The sequence below is a fragment of the Morus notabilis genome, unplaced genomic scaffold (genome assembly GCF_000414095.1).
Source record: "Morus notabilis unplaced genomic scaffold, ASM41409v2 Scaffold70, whole genome shotgun sequence".
In the NCBI taxonomy this organism is placed as follows: Eukaryota; Viridiplantae; Streptophyta; class Magnoliopsida; order Rosales; family Moraceae; genus Morus; species Morus notabilis.
In genome coordinates, this window is record NW_010365594.1 from 14787 (window position 1) to 30497 (window position 15711).

Consider the following 15711-nt stretch of genomic DNA (forward strand, 5'->3'; position numbering starts at 1 on the left):
TTGAGTTGAACTTCCTAACTCAGAAAAAAAAAAAAAAAAAAAAAAAAAAAAAAAAAAAAAAAACATTTGAAACGACAATGTGGGGGCAAAACGCATTCTCACACCATGAGAAATGTAGTATTGTTATCCATTGACATTTGCGATGATGAAGGCAAGGGTGATTTCAGTGTACGATTTTCAGGGGAAAAAAAAAAGAATAGAAAAGAAAAAGATGTGTCAAAAATAATACAAATCAGAAAGAAAATCGTACCCTGGCAGCACATGAACCAATCTCTGCCTTGACATGATCGTGTCCAGTTTCTCCTATTTGGCCCTCATCTCCTTCATAATCGGTGTTGTCAGACTTTAGAAACCCTAGAAAAAGAGAAGAAATCAACCAAGACCTAGAAGAGACAGAGAGAAACCCTAAAAATAAGAGAGAAAAGAGATCAAAAGAACCCAAGAAGAGATAGTGAAGAAATCCAGTTTCTTCAAACCCTAGAACGTCAGCACACGAACCGATCTCTCCCTTTTCACACGAACGCCTCTAGTTTCTTCAATTTTGCTCTTCTTCTTCATCATCACCAATATTAGAATTTGGAAAGGCGAGAAATCAGAGAGTGAAAAAATCAACCAAGAAATAGAAAAGAGATAAAAAGACAAACCCTAGAAATTGGAGAGCAGAAATCAAAAGAACACAAGCAGAGAGTGATAGAGAAGATATCTAGTTTCTTCCAACCCTAGAAACGATCAGCACATGAATTGATCTCTACCTCATCCCTGACACAAATGCGACCAATTTATTCAATTTGGCTCTTTCTTCGTCATCATCGCCGCTATCATAAAGAAGCCAACCAAGACCTTGAAGACAGACAGAGAGAAACCTATAAATTAGAGAGAATAAATCAAAAGAAGCGAAGCATAAAGAGCTAGAGAACAAGAAAGCTTGGGTAGTGGGATTACCAAGCCCGCAAGACTCTAAAAGGAGTGCACTCTAATAGGCGTTCTGGCTCTCTAACTTAGGGGACGTTTGGTTTATAGATTCAGAACTATGATTTAGAATTATTTTTAATTTACGTGTATTTTTTATGAGAAAAAATACTATAGCGAATCACAAATTATGACACGAATCTTTATTCCAAACGCACCCTTAAAAATCCCAGCCATTCGTATATCCAACAGTTATTGAGTGACATGATCCTAACCGTCCATACGGAAATAAAAGCTTCTTTTTTTTTTTTTTTTTTTCAAGGATGCTTGCCCATCATTTTTTTTTTAACTTTGCTTGTCTAGCAATTAAATGGTTCGTTTCATGCCAAAAATTGTCAATTCAATTTTTTTTTTTTTAACTTTTAAGAATTTAATTCGCTAAAGGAGAATTTTTATAGCGTATGTAAAACAAAATTTTAAACTGTAAAACATCATATAGATCAAATTTCATTAGATCATTTCCTATCAAACCATTTATTAGCCAACACAATTAAAACAACTCCAACTATGCTAGTTATTTCATGTTTTTAGCTAAAATAGTCAATGATTTAGTTTTTTTTAAGCTTCTCTCCACTCTAACCATTAGCTAAATGGTTAGCTATTTTGGCTAAAACATTTACCACTAGCTAAATATAATTAGTAAGAAGTTGCTAACTATTTATCATTTTTATTATTTTATTTTTTGTTTTGACATAAAGTAAAAGTTTAAAAAAAAGTTATTTAAATTTTAAACTAAAAAAATAATTAAAATAATCCATGTTTAGCTAAAATAGAAATATGGTTTGAGTGACTCATTAAAAAGTTACTACCTAAAATAAGTTTTAGCCATTTTAGTTAAAAATTAACTAAAATTTAGAGAGCTCTCTTGGAGATAAATGTATCCAAGTCGATTCGAACACAATGCATACAAGAGTAACCTATGTAACTTGTTTAACAATTATGTCGAGTATATAAATGACACGATAATAATCCATTTGACATTTATATTGATCACCAAATTTAATCTCTACATTCAAATTTTTTGTTTTAACTAAATTATATAAACTTCTACATAAGATAAAACTACACGTGAATAAAACATAATTGATCATATCTATTTAGGTCAATTTCTATTAAACTAGTCATTCGTTCGTGTCAATCCACCTATAATCCAAACTCATTTAAAATAAATCTAAATTCACTATTTTTATTAGTTTTAACTTTTGAGTCGTGTCATGACATAAATTGCCATCATATTTGAAATTGTATCATATATGTAAAACCTTTATAACCCACCATGAATTGCTTATATATAAAAATAAAAATAAAAGGTGTTAGGTGATTAATGTTTTACTAAACCCCTTGGAATTATGAGAGTGGCTAAAAAGTATGCATAAAAAAAAAGTATGCAAAGAAAAAAGATGATCTAAAATATCCAAAGGAAAAATGACTTAATTTTAGGATAAGAAATAACTTCGAATTTTAGGATTAGAAATAACTTTGTTATTTTTTTCCTTAAAAGAAATAACTTACTCTATTGCAGTGGAGCACATTATTCCTATGCAGTCTATTCTTCCTCAAAATCTTATTACGGTTCTATGAAATTCTTCATGGTAACAGAGCGGGAGGTCCTGAGTTCAAACAAGAACAGAAGGCTCATCCCTTGTAGCAAGGGGCACTCATGCAGCTCATGATACAATAGAAGACTCGACCCTGGGGTGATCACTGCCGGAAAACAGGACATACTAGAGAAAACTGCTGGAAAATCCATGGTAAGCCCGTTGATTGGAAGTCGAATCGAGAAAGAAAAGCTCAAAGTTTTGTTGCTGCCCCCGAAGACAAGTCCATCAAACTCGGAACCTAGTCTCTTCAGCAAGGAGCAAATTGAATGCTACAGAAGATGTTCAACCAGAATTCAAACCTTGCCCCCACTGTCTCCACGGGATCCACTGCACCGAAAGGTGTTTTTTCAGCCACTCATCATGTCAAAACCGAGGATTCCACAGGTTGGATTGTTGATTCAGGAGCCTCAGACCACATGACTGGTGATGCTTCATTATTTTAAATGGGGATAAACAGTGCAATTATGGGGGTTTGAACTCAGAACTTCCCGCTCTGATACCATGTTAGTTTACCAATCCATCCCAAAAGCTTAAGCTGTTAGGAGGTGGGCCCTTCACAAATTCCATGGGCTAGGGCCCTGAACTCAGCTTCAGCACTACTTCATGCAACTACTGATTGCTTTTTACTCCTCCAACTGACCAAATTTCTCCACACAAAGGAACAATATCCGAAACTTGATCGTCTATCAATCAAAGACCCTGCCCAATCTGCATCTGACAGAATCTCTACGCCCCTGTTGATTCCTTTCTTAAAGAATATACCTTTACCGGGAGACATCTTTAAGTACCTCAGAATCCTGTTCACTGCTTCTTGATGCTCTTCATTTAGACTATTCATGAACTGACTAATTGTGTTGACTGCAAAACTGATGTCTGGTCTTGTGAGACAAGTAGATCAATTTGCCCACTAATCTGAGTTTGCAGCCAAGCATGCATGTTTCCTTTAGTAAGTCCAGTGTATATTTCCTCTACAAGACTGAAATTTCTTTACTAGACCGTGCTACCTCCATTCTAAGAAAGTGTATATAAGATCTTTAATTTCAAATTCTCGACTTAGAACCCCTTTTAGCCGAGTAATCTCTACCTCATTATCTACTGTGACATTATGTCATCAACATAGACAATAAGGATTGTGATCTTACCATCTGGAGTTCTCTTGATGAACAAAGTGTGATCAGATTGTCCTTGCAAATATCTCTGCTTCTGAATTACCTTGGTGAACCGTAAAACTAAGCTCTTGGAGATTGCTTGAGACCATACAGTGACTTCCCAAGCCTGCAAACCTGTTTGTAATCACTTGACTTCTTGAGGAATGCATTTTTAACATCAAATTGGTGCAACTTCCAGTCAAGGTTGGTGGCTAAAAGAAGTAGAACTCGGATGGTATTCATCTTTACAACTGGAGCGAAGGTTTCCTAATAGTCAATCTCATAGGTTTGTGTAAAGCCCTTTGCCACAAGTCTTGCCTTGTACCTGTAAATACTTCCATCTGCTTTGTATTTAACATTAAAAACCCACTTACATCCTACAACATGTTTTTCCTGAGGGACTTGAGTGAGCTCCCATGTATCATTTTTCTGCAAGGCTCTTAACTCTTCATTTATTGCTTTTCTCCATTCTGGATGTAGTAGTGCCTTGAGTGGTCACAATCCGTCAAACTTGTGCTCAATGGCAGAGGAAAACTCGGATGTATTACTGGGGAAGAGAAGCAGCTCGGAGAAAAGGATTCAGGCCTCAAAAAATGGAGGTCAGAAAATTCCTGGGTAAGAGCATGACTTCTAAATTCCATGGAGGCAGCAATTGCAAAACCAAACATGTTCCTACCAACTGCCAAAGTTGTGTGGGATTCCGTTCGGCAAACATACTCAGATTTGGAAAATTCTTCACAGATCTTTGAATTAAAATCAAAGCTCTGGCAATCCAATCAAGGAGACCGTGAGATCATGGTATATTACAACGAGATAGTGACCCTTTGGCTGGAACTGGATCAATGCTATGATGATGAGTGGGAGAATCCGAATGATTGTGCAAGGTATATGAAACGTGAAGAGAATGATCGTGTCTATATGTTTTCTTGCAGGACTTAATAGAAGCCTAGATGAGGTAAAGGGAAGGATTCTTGACCGAAAACCCCTACCCTCTATTTGTGAGGTTTTTTCAGAATTACGACAAGAAAAAAATAGGAGGGGAATCATGCTAAACAGTGCAACACCAGCACCCAAACCTGAGAATTCTGCACTAGTCACTTGTAATTCAGGAGGATCTTATATGGAAGGAGAAAGGAAAAAGCGATCATGGTGTGATCATTGTAGAAAATCATGACATACTAAGGAGACATGCTGGAAAATTAATGGGAAACCAGTGCATTTGAGGAAAAAACAGGAGGGCAATGGCAGGGCTCTTCAAACCACCACTGACGATTCTCAAGAGAAATCAATCAACTCGGAGGTGCATCCTTTCACAAAGGAACAGTTAGAGCATCTATACAAACTCTTTAAATCTCCACAATTCTGTCACTCCTTCATGTTCCCTTGCAACCTAAGGTAATTCTTATGTCACAGCCCTCCCTAGCTTCGGTCTTTCTTCTAGCCCTTGGATTATAGATTCCAAAGCAACAGATCACATGACAAATTGCTCACATCTCTTCTCATATTATAGTCCGAGTGCAGGAAACAGGAAAATAAAAAGGACGTTTGGTTGATGGATTCAGAATTATTCTCGATTTACGTGTTTTTTGTGAGAGAAAACATTGTAACGAACCACGAACCATAATTCGAACCATGGCACGAATCCTTAAACCAAACACACTCTAAGATTGGTGATGGATCTTTTTTGGCAATAGCTGGGATTGGTTCAATCAAAGTTTCCCCCCTTATAACTCTTATTAATGTGCTTCATGTTCCAAAATTATCATGTAACCTCCTATCTATCAGTAAAATAACCCAAGATCTTAATTGTCAAGCTAATTTCTATCCAACTCATTGTGAGTTTCAGAAATTGGCCTTGGGGAGAATGATTGACAGTGCTAGGGAAAATGGAGGACTATTGTTTTGAAGATGGAACAATACCATGTAAACCAGTCCAAAGTTTATGTTTTGAATCTATGTCTACTTCTAGTAATCATGAAATTATGCTATGGCACAATATAGGCTTGGCCATCCAAGTATGTATTATTTGAAACATTTGTTTCCATCTTTGTTTATTAATAAGAATCCATCTTCATTTCAGTGTGAGATTTGTATGTTTGCAAAACAACATCGATCCCCCTACCATCCACGACTATTCAAGCCCACTAAACCTTTTTCCACAGTGATGTTTGGGGTCCTTCAAGAACTCCAACACTTTTCAGAAAAAAATGGTTTCTCACATTTATAGATGATCACACTAGAGTAAGTTGGGTCTACTTGTTAAAAGAAAAAACAGAGGTTGAAGGAGTTTTCAAAAACTTTTACACCATGGTACAACTCAATTCGATGAGAAAATTCAAATTTTTCAAAGTGATAATGGAAAGGTGTTTTTTAATAATATTTTGGGAAATTTTTTTATTGAAATGGGTATTATTCATCAAAGTTCATGCAATGACACCCCTCAACAAAATGGAATAGCTAAGAGAAAAAATAAACATCTTCTAGAGGTATCAAAAGCCTTGCTTTTCACAAATAATGTTCCAAAATACCTTTGGGGTGATGCAATTCTCACAGCAACCTATCTCATTAATCGAATGCCCTCAAAAACTCTAGACTTTCAAACTCCTTTGCAAGTTTTCTCACAGAAGTTTCCATCCTCTAGGATCTTATCCAAATTACCAATTAAAGTCTTTGGGCGTACTGTCTTTGTTCACAATCATGATCAAAACCGGAGTAAGTTGGATCCTAGGGCCAGAAAATGTGTTTTTGTAGGATATGCACCAACAAAAAAGGGCTACAAATGCTATGATCCTATTTTTTAAAAAAATGTTTGTATCTATGGATGTATCTTTCTTTGAAACAAAACCTTTTTTTAAGTCTCCTCTTCAGGGGGAGACAAACAGTGAAAATCCGACTTGGGATAAAATAGAAAATTGGTGACTGAAGATTTTTTCCAGATTCAACACAAGTTAATGTCTGAATCTAGTTCTAAACAGTCACCAACAAACTCAGTTTTGACTCAAAATGAACAAGACCAAAGTGAAAACACAAATGTTATAAATAATGAGGAATTCTCAAAAACAAGTCTTGTCCCAGCAGAGAATAATGATTCTATTGAAGGAGATGCAAATAAGAAAAAATTCAAACTGGTTTACTCTCAAAAGAACTTGAATCATGGAAAAAATTATGAAGTTTCCCAGCAAGGCCAAGATTCCAACTCACGACAGGACCAAAACTCTCCAATTATGACCTTAATATTCCAATTGCTCTCCGGAAAGGGGGTTAGGTCATGTATTAATCATCCAATGTCAAAATTTGTGTCCTATGAAAATTTGTCCCCAGTTTTGCTCTTTCTTTACTAATCAACTCTCACTTGTGGAAATTCCAAAGAATGTTCAAGATGCTTTACAGGTTCCCGAATGGGAGCGCTTGAGAAGAACAAAACGTGGGAGATGGTGGACCTACCAAAGGACAAAAAGACTGTAGGATGCAAATGGGTGTTCACTGTAAAGTACAAATCAAATGGATCTCTGGAAAGATATAAAGCCCGGTTGGTAGCTAAGGGCTTCACTTAAACGTATGGAATAATTGATTACATGGAGACCTTTGCTCCAGTAGCAAAACTTAATACTGTAAGAGTGCTTCTTTCATTAGCAGCCAACCTGGACTGGCCACTACAACAACTAGATGTCAAGAATGCATTCTTAAACGGAGATTTGGAAGAAGAGGTGTACATGGATACCCCACCTGGTTTTGAAAGAAAATTTGGCTCAAAAGTGTGCAGATTGATAATGTCACTCTATGGATTGAAACAATCACCACGGGCGTGGAATTTACTTGTTTAGTAAAAAAGCAGAGTTACACACACGCTCAAACTGATCACACAATGTTCTTTAGGCACTTATCAAGTGGAAGAATTACTGTCCTAATTGTCTATGTTGATGACATTATCTTGACAGGCAATGACTCGGAAGAGATGCGCCGCTTAAAGAACTTAGCTACAGAATTTGAGATCAAAGACTTGGGCCCCCTCAATATTTCTTAGGAATGGAGGTAGCAAGATCAAAGAAAGTTATTGTTGTAAGTCAACGGAAGTATGTTTTAGATCTGCTGAATGAGACAGGTATGGGTGGGTGCAAACCGGTAAATACACCAATGGATCCCAATGTTAAGCTAGGCAACAGTAAAGAAGGAGATCCGCTGGATACAACAAGATATCAGAAGTTGGTTGGCAAACTGATCTACTTATCTCATACTCGGCCAGACATAGCCTTTGCAGTTAGTCTCGTTAGTTAGTTTATGCACTCACCAAAGAAGGCACCCTTAGAAGCTACCTATTGTATTCTAAGGTACTTGAAGAATTCTCCAAGGAAAGGCATTTTTTTTCAAAAAGAACACTCAACATGGGATTGAAATATACACCGATGCGGATTGGGCAGGATCCTCCACTGATCGGAGATCAACAACAGGATAGTGTTCCTATGTGTGGGGTAATTTAGTCACTTGGAGAAGTAAGAAGCAAAGTATAGTAGCAAGAAGCAGTGCTGAGACAGAATATAGAACAATGGCCAACGGAGTTTGTGAACTATTATGGCTACAACAGATATTGACTGAGTTAAAGTTGCCTATAAAAACCCCTATGAAGTTATACTGTGACAACGAAACTACAATCATCATAGTATAGTAGCAAGAAGCAGTGCTGAGACATAATATAGACGCCAATGGAGTTTGTGAACTATTATGGCTACAACGGATATTGACTGAGTTAAAGTTGCCTATAGAAGCCCCTATGAAGTTATACTGTGACAACGAAACTGCAACCAGCATAGCCAACAACCCTGTGCAACACGATTAAACTAAACATGTTGAAATTGATCGACATTTCATCAAGGAGACGCTTGAGGGAGGAATGATCTGTATGCCAATTGTTCCAACGACACAACAAACAGCAGAAATCCTCACAAAGGGACTGTTCAAGTCATCATTTGACTTCCTTGTTAACAAGTTAGGTTTGCATGATATCTATGCGCCAACTTGAGAGGGAGTGTCAGAAAATAGAAGATTTTATTTCCTAATAGAGAATAAAATTGTTTACTTTCCTGTTTTCTAGTTTACTTTTTCTATTTTTGAATAAAAGGACCGAATCCCTTAGTTTGGGGTAAGGTTCCTAGGAAATAGGGTAGTTTCCGGATTCTCTTTAGTTAGTTTCCGGATTTAGATAGTTTCTGGTTTTGTTAGATGTTTGTGAGCTGTCCTATCAAGGGTACAATGTATCATATAAATAAAATGTATGCTACCATGATTGAAATAAGAGAGAAAATAAGTTTTTTCTCAAAACCTACAATTATCTTCAATGGGCCAAGTCTGTAATGATGTTCATCTCAAGCAAAGGGAAAGATGATTATCTCACGGGAGTGGCTGTTTCACCAAAACCGAATGACCCTAAGTACAAAATCTAGAAAGCAGAAAACAATATGATTGTCTTTAGTTAGTCAAGACCATGGACGCAGAAATTGGACAGAATGGCATTATCCATCAAAGCCCCCCCAACAAAATGGAATAGTAGAAAGGAAGTGCCGACACCTTGAGGTAGCCCGTTCTATCCTATTTGTCAGCAATGTGCCAAAACATTTTTGGGGGGAAGCAGTTTTAATTGCCACCTATCTGATTAATAGGATGCCATCTCGAATATTGGGATTTGATACACCATGCCAAATTTCTTCTTAAACTCTTCCCACAAAGAAGGGTGGTGAATACTATACCTCTCAAAGTGTTTATATGTTTAGCCTACGTCCATATTCCTTCTCATCAACGAAGCAAACTTGATCCCAAGTATGTCAAGTGTTTGTTCCTAGGGTACTCACCTCATCAAAAGTGTTATTGCCCATCTACTAGGAAAACATATAACATATGGATGTGACTTTCATGGAGAATGTCCCATATTATTCTAAAACATCTATTCAGGGAGAGAAACTACAAGAAGAATATCAGTTTTGGGATAGTATGATGTTAGAAGAACCTGAGAAAGAACCCGTGAGTGATCTTCCTCTTAAACCCGTGGCTGGGAAGGAACTCCTAGTCTACACCAGACGTAAGACAACCGCTAAACTAGTAGAGCATCCTGAGACTCCTACGCCTTGCCAAGCAAACAACCGAGTTCAACTCCAAATGAAGTGATACAAGGTAACACTGAACCCTATTCCTCTTTTAATGATGTGTGCTAGCCTAATGATCTTAGCAAGCCAATTGCTCAAAGGAAATGGATTAAATCGTGCACTCAATATCTTATCTCATACTTTGTGTCATATGAGAAGTTATCTCCGAGTTACAGGGCCTTTACCACAAATCTAGACAGCATCCAGACGCCAAGAGACATTCAAGAGGCACTACTACATCCAGAATGGAGAAAAACAGTAAATGAAGAGCTAAGAATCTTGCAGAAGAATGACACGTGGAAACTCACTCAACTCCCTAAGGGAAAACATGTTATAGGATGTAAGTGGGTTTTCAATGTTAAATACAAAGCAGATGAAAGTATTAACAAGTACAAGACTAGACTTGTGGCAAAAGGCTTTACACAAACCTATGGAATTGACTATTAGGAAACTTTCGCTCCAGTTGTAAAGATGAATTCCATCCGAGTTCTACTTTCTTTAGCTGTCAACCTTGACTAAAAGTTGCACAAATTTGATGCTAAAAATGCATTCCTCAATGGAGATTTGGAAGAAGAAGTATATATAGAGATCCCACCCAGACTCAAGAAGCCAAGTGATTACAAACAGGTTTGCAGGCTTCGGAAGTCACTGTATGGTCTCACGCAATCTCCAAGAGCTTGATTTTACAGGTTCACCAAGGTAGTTCAAAAGCAGGGGTATTTACAGGGACAATCTGATCATACCTTGTTCATCAAGAGAACTCCAGATGGTAAGGTCACAATCCTTATTGTCTATGTTGATGATATAATTGTCACATGAGATAATAAGGTAGGGATTACTCAGCTAAAAGGGGTTCTAAGTCGAGAATTTGAAATTAAAGATCTCGGAGTCCTAAAATACTTTCTTGGAATGGAGGTAGCACGGTCTAGTAAAGGAATTTCAATCTTGCAGAGGAAATACACACTGGACTTACTAAAGGAAACAGGCATGCTTGGCTGCAAACCTTCAGATACTCCCATGGATCCATTCAACAAAATTGAAACTAAATGAGACTCAGGTCCAGTAGATAAAAGGAAGATATCAAAGATTAATGGGCAAATTGATCTACTTGTCTCACACAAGACCAGACATCAATTTTGCAGTTAGTCAGTTCATGAATAGTCTGAATGAAGAGCATCAAGAAGCAGTGTACAAGATTCGGAGGTACTTAAAGATGTCTCCTGGCAAAAGGTATATTCTTCAAGAAAGGAATCAACAGGGGCATAGAGATTCTGTCAGATGCAGATCTGATAGACGGTCAACTTCCGGATATTGTTCCTTTGTGTGGGGAAATTTGGTCAGCTGGAGGAGTAAAAAACAATCAGTAGTTGCATGTAGTGCTGAAGTTGAGTTCAGGGCCCTAGCCTATGGAATTTGTGAAGGGATGTGGCTAAGAAGACTCCTAGAGGAACTACAACTTCCAATTAAGACTCCTATGAAACTGTTGTGTGATAATCAGACAGCCATCAGCATTTTAAAAAATCAAGTCCTTCATGATGGTACCAAGCATGTGGAAATAGACCGTCATTTTATCAAAGAAAAGATAGCCAATGGGATCGTTGAAGTTGTCTACACGCCCACGCGATAGCAAACGGCAGACATATTAACCAAAGCCATTGCAAGAACTCAATTTGACATTCTTCTATCCAAGCTGGGAATGATTGACATACATTCTCTAACTTGAAGGGGAGTGTGGAAATCCAGTGTAAATAGGTTGATCTTGTACACCTGTTAGTTTTCTTATTTATAGAGGATTTAATTAGTTTCCTGATTTTTCTGATTACTAGATAAGTAGCTTCCTAATTTTGTTATCTAGTCTGCTAGAATTAAGGGATTCAACCGGATGTGGTTATCCCCTAAAGTGTGTATATATATTTGATTGTATAGTACGTTTTTAACAAGAATAAGAATAATATTCTTCCTCAAAGCCCTATTCCGGTTCTCTGAAATTCTTCAGATATCATTATTTACAAGTGTTAGCAATCGATTGAAACTCATAATGCACACTATCAGACACAATAACAAAGAAAAATACCTTCTTTGGTTGGATTTGTCCACCACCGCGACATGGGCATGCATAAAGAAGCAAATTTATGTTGACGTCCAGCTTCTCTCTCTCCCTCTCTCTCTCTCTCTCTCTCCTTTTTCCACAGCTGCTGCTTCGCATTTCTACTTCTTACCCCTTTGTCACACTTTTTTTTTTTGCTCTCCGCTCTACTCTTTTGTTAATTTCATTTTTTTTATTCTTCTTCCTCTTTCTTTTTAACTTTATTTTATTCTTCTATTCCTTTTCTTTCCATTCTTCATTCCCTCACTTTTTTTATTATTTTTCATTTACGTTTTTTTTTCTCCTCTTTCTACCTTTTCCTTTTATCCAGCACTTTGTCCTCTCCTCCTTTTTCTTGGCCTGGAAAATAATGACACAAGATGAAAATGAAAACGTTAAATCAACTAGGAAAACACAATGCAGCCAATTTTGAAAAACTGAAACAAAACCAAAGGAACAAACATTGAGAACACCATATTCATCTAAAATTTGATAATAGGATATAGAGCCGATTCTCGTGTTACCTACATGACTTGTCTGACTCATAACAAGGAAAAGATGTTAGTAAGAGGCACCTAAAGAAAGACTTCACTCACATAAGGAAAAGGACATTGTATAAGTTCAATAAAAACATGCACCCCCTTTTCAATCAAGTGTTTCAGCACCATACCCCATTCTGGTTTTTGCAACCCTGGAAGTTTTTAGAAATCAAAAGTTCAGGTTAAGAGCCAGAGCAATAATAGGAAAGAAAACAAATCTAACCAAGATTTAATGGAGAAAACGGACTCAACTGGATTGTATTTAGACTGCAATTGACGAAGAATTACAGATAGGCAAAAGATATTTGAGAGATCTGCCTCACACGTGTGAGGCCCAAGATGAGAATTAAATTTTTTATTTAAAGACTACTGTTGAGTTCTTGAATTCCACTATAAAAATAGAATTTAATTATTTTTATTTTCAATAAAATAAATGATGAGTAAACAATGATTGGACTATGTTGTTAGGAAGGAGTATTCTAACATAATTACAACCAAGTCAATTCATGGTCATTGCAGAATGAATTCAAGTTGTCCCGCGTTTTTATTGCCTTACAAGTCATAAGTAGCATGTTAAATAATGAATCTTAAATGGCGGACATCACATAACAAATTTTAAATATTTATATTCTTGTGTCTTCTATGGGTCAAACAAAAACGTTCGAATGTTTATAGTAACATCCAAGATTAAACCAAAAACCAGCATTTTAGTCCATTCAAAGACAACTTGTTAAAGCTATTGGAAGGACAAAAAAAAAAGAGGAAATTTTCATTCCAAAACCCTGCACAAAGGACATGTCCGTTCCCTCTTGAATCAAAGAGAATATGTCCATCAATCAGCCAAAAACTCAAAAACAAAACCACAACAACAAACAAAACATGGAAAACACGGAACTTGCCATGATTGCAAGAAAAAGGGTAATATCAAAGGTGATGAGGAATAAGTATATAGGATATTAGGATTTAGTTGATTTCAATGTTTAATTTTGATTTTGAAGTTATGTTTATCTTTTAAGATTTAGGATATTAGGATTTAGTTAATTTCAATATTTACTTTTGATTTTGACATTAAGTTTATCTTTTAAGATTATTTGAGATAATTTTTTATCCCTTTGGATTATTTAGAATATTTACTTAAAGTTTACATTATTAGTTTTATAGATTTCTATAAACGTCATAGTAATTATAATTTCAAAAGAGAGTTTTTGGTTGATTAATAAAATTTTGAGATTTCTACTTCCATCTTGTGTTCTTGTTCTCTCTCTTAATCCTCTAGTCTCTCTTTCTGGTTCTGTTTCTCTCTCTATTGGTTCCCTTTCTTTTTATGATTATGTCTTCTCTATTTAGATTCCAACTCTTCTCTCTTTATCTTGTGCCCAACATCAAAAGGAGTGCTATAACCTTTTTAAAATAAATCTTAACATATACATGGGGAAACAAAAGGGTTGAATCCATCACAGCACCCTGCTCCCGGAAACAAATAATATAAAATGTCCACATAAAATTTTAATGAGGTGTCAATATTTAACCTTTTTAAAATAAAATTCTAATGAGGTGTCAATATTTAACCTTTTTAAAATAAAACTCTAATGAGGTGTCAATATTTAAGAGGTGTCAATGATTTGCCTCTGCAAGGCGAGGCGTAAGCCTCGAGGCATTTTTGAGACGTAAACCTCAAAATAACCACACAAAAATAATTCAATTAAATAGGAACTATGAACAACTACATATTAAACCTCAATGTAATTATGTAATAGGCAGAAAGTGCAACTAAAGGTAATTGCAGAAAGAGTTTTCCAAGAATGGAAAACAGAACATTGTCTAGATAACAGACAATAAACTGACCATTCTGAAACACAGTCCTCACAGAAAATGAGCTTGCAACGAAGTAGGATAGGAGCGTGCATCTTCTCTTGCCATATAGTGCATAGATCACCAGCTGTATTCACCTGTTTTTGACAACTGATAGGTTAAAATTGCATTACATAAAAATAAAATTTCCCTGAACAAAAACTAATTAAAAAATCTTCCAAAGAAAGAAGGCATATAGAACGAACACACAAGTTTTCCCTATAAAAACATGGATAAAATATCTTCAAAAGAAATAAGGCAAATAGAAATAACGTACACAAGTCTAGGCAGCACAGGTTCCTCAGAACATCTAGACGATAATTAGAAGTTCAACAAATTCTAAACAAGAAAATTACTATAAAAGATATGACATTGTTGATTCATATGTGATGATCTTGCACGTGTGTGTCTCAAGCCACGGCAAGTTTGTTAGCAAACTCTATGCAAAACTAAATCCAATTACCTGCTCAGATGTCCAATATGCTCCATAGTGCACTTCCTTACGCGATAAAGCTTTCAGTACAGCAAAGAAGGATTGCACTTGACAATATCCCAAGAAAGAAATGGAGAGGGAAAAAGAAAAGTACACATTGGTAAAAACACCACTCTTACCAGAAACCCAACCTTCACGAGAGACTAGAAAGATATAGGGAACATGGAAACGTATATTACCAATTTTGCAAGGGGAAAAAAATAAGACAAAACCCTCACCTTTTCAACAACAGACACGAGCTTGAAGGTTAAATACAATTTTGTCATTAGTGATGAAAAGAGACTTCCATATTCTTTGTTCTAGAAGAAACGGTACCGGAGTGCAGTTGGCAATAAGGCATGGTAAAGAAGCAACATATACTCCACCAATGTTGGCATTTGACCCCGGAAGAAGTAGGTATTTCCTATAGTCAGAAATAATAGCAAACAAAACATTGACAGACACAAAAATATAACTCAATACTCTGTTTTGAGAAAAGTCACAAGAAAATAAGGGAGTTTGGCCGATAGGACAAATAATTTTGGCCTCTGCTTTTTTGTAATATAACAATAAAAGACACTTGAACACCATTGCTGCCCGCCAAACCAAGGCATTTGAAAAAACTGAAATAATTATAATTCAAACTATGGATATATATATATATATATATTTAAGGTAGATATTCATTTATTTATTTACAAGGTACTGAAACAACGGATATATATTTATTTAAGGATGAAAAAATTGACATGGATTTATGGGAGTATCAATAGAAATATCCACATCAATGGAAATATAGGTGAAAATTGGAAAACAATCAAATGCAATAGGCATTTACGTTATCAAACTTAGAAACTTTTGATCAGAATTCAACTAAATGTTTCAAGAATAAAAAAAAAGTGCATAAAAAA

At 36.0% G+C, this 15711-nt stretch overlaps 2 long non-coding RNA genes across 4 annotated transcripts; both read right to left on the bottom strand.

The window, feature by feature from the left end:
* Nucleotides 1–474: 474 nt before the first annotated feature.
* Nucleotides 475–12138, bottom strand: LOC112093606. Of its 2 annotated transcripts, none has more exons than XR_002903130.1 (3): nucleotides 11927–12138; nucleotides 753–840; nucleotides 475–552 (listed from the first exon to the last, which is right to left on the bottom strand). It is a non-coding gene; the product is annotated as an uncharacterized LOC112093606 (long non-coding RNA). The 2 variants fall into 2 exon arrangements; XR_002903131.1 differs by having other exon boundaries at nucleotides 753–863.
* A 65-nt stretch (nucleotides 12139–12203) lies between these two features.
* On the bottom strand, nucleotides 12204–15207 carry LOC21398330. Of its 2 annotated transcripts, XR_002903128.1 has the most exons (5): nucleotides 15040–15207; nucleotides 14792–14868; nucleotides 14323–14426; nucleotides 12535–12629; nucleotides 12204–12298 (listed from the first exon to the last, which is right to left on the bottom strand). It is a non-coding gene; the product is annotated as an uncharacterized LOC21398330 (long non-coding RNA). The 2 variants fall into 2 exon arrangements; XR_002903127.1 differs by having other exon boundaries at nucleotides 14792–15207.
* Nucleotides 15208–15711: the final 504 nt, after the last annotated feature.